Genomic DNA, 830 nt, shown 5'->3' with positions numbered 1-830 from the left:
ACGAGCTATGGAAAGAAGAATGATGGGTATAATGTTAAGGGGATAAGAAGAGAGCAGATTGGGTGAGGGATCAAGCGCGAGTTAATGACATCGTAGTTGAAATCAAGAAAAAGAAATGGGGGGGGGGGCATGGGCAGGACATGTAGAGAGGAGGGAAGATAACCGATGGCCATTAAGGGTTGCGGATCTGGATTCCAAGAGAGGGAAGGGAAGCGTAGCAGGGGTGGCAGAAAGTTAAGTGGGCGGATGAAATTAAGAAGTTTGCAGGGACAACATGGCCACTATTAGCACATGACCGGGGTAGTTGGAGGAGTATGGCAGAGGCCTGTGCCCTGCAGTGGGCGTAGCCAGGCTGCTACTGATGATGATAGTAACTACTGTGTCGAAGACTATTTCGAAGAATCCGTGCCGTTGATTCAACGTTTAAATAGTGTGCACTGACCGCAAGTCGACATGAACGGGTGAATCACGAGCGGGTCAATTAGGAGGTCTGTTCTGACATTTCGCGAGCGACAACGAATAGAGCAGTTGACGCATCGAGCAGTGTATTAGGAAAGTTAAGGAACAACGCCAATAGCCGAGGACTGTGATCAAAATCATTTTTGCGCGGGCACAGAAATATGGCCACTCGTATCGCTCAAAGTTCCCGGGCACCAGGAAAGCGTCGTCTGCTCGCTCTCTTTAGAGAGCACATGCATCTATCAGTCTTGGCAGTTTTCGCGTAGTTCGGTGACTTCACGGCAGATGGCGACGTCAGACAAAGGCGCACTTGTGCGGAGCTAGGATTGCTTCGGGAAAGTAGGGAAAGCAAGGGAGGCTGTATAGTCGAA

This window comes from Dermacentor variabilis, chromosome 11 (genome assembly GCF_050947875.1).
Source record: "Dermacentor variabilis isolate Ectoservices chromosome 11, ASM5094787v1, whole genome shotgun sequence".
NCBI lineage: Eukaryota > Metazoa > Arthropoda > Arachnida > Ixodida > Ixodidae > Dermacentor > Dermacentor variabilis.
Note: the sequence above shows the minus strand (reverse complement) of the source record.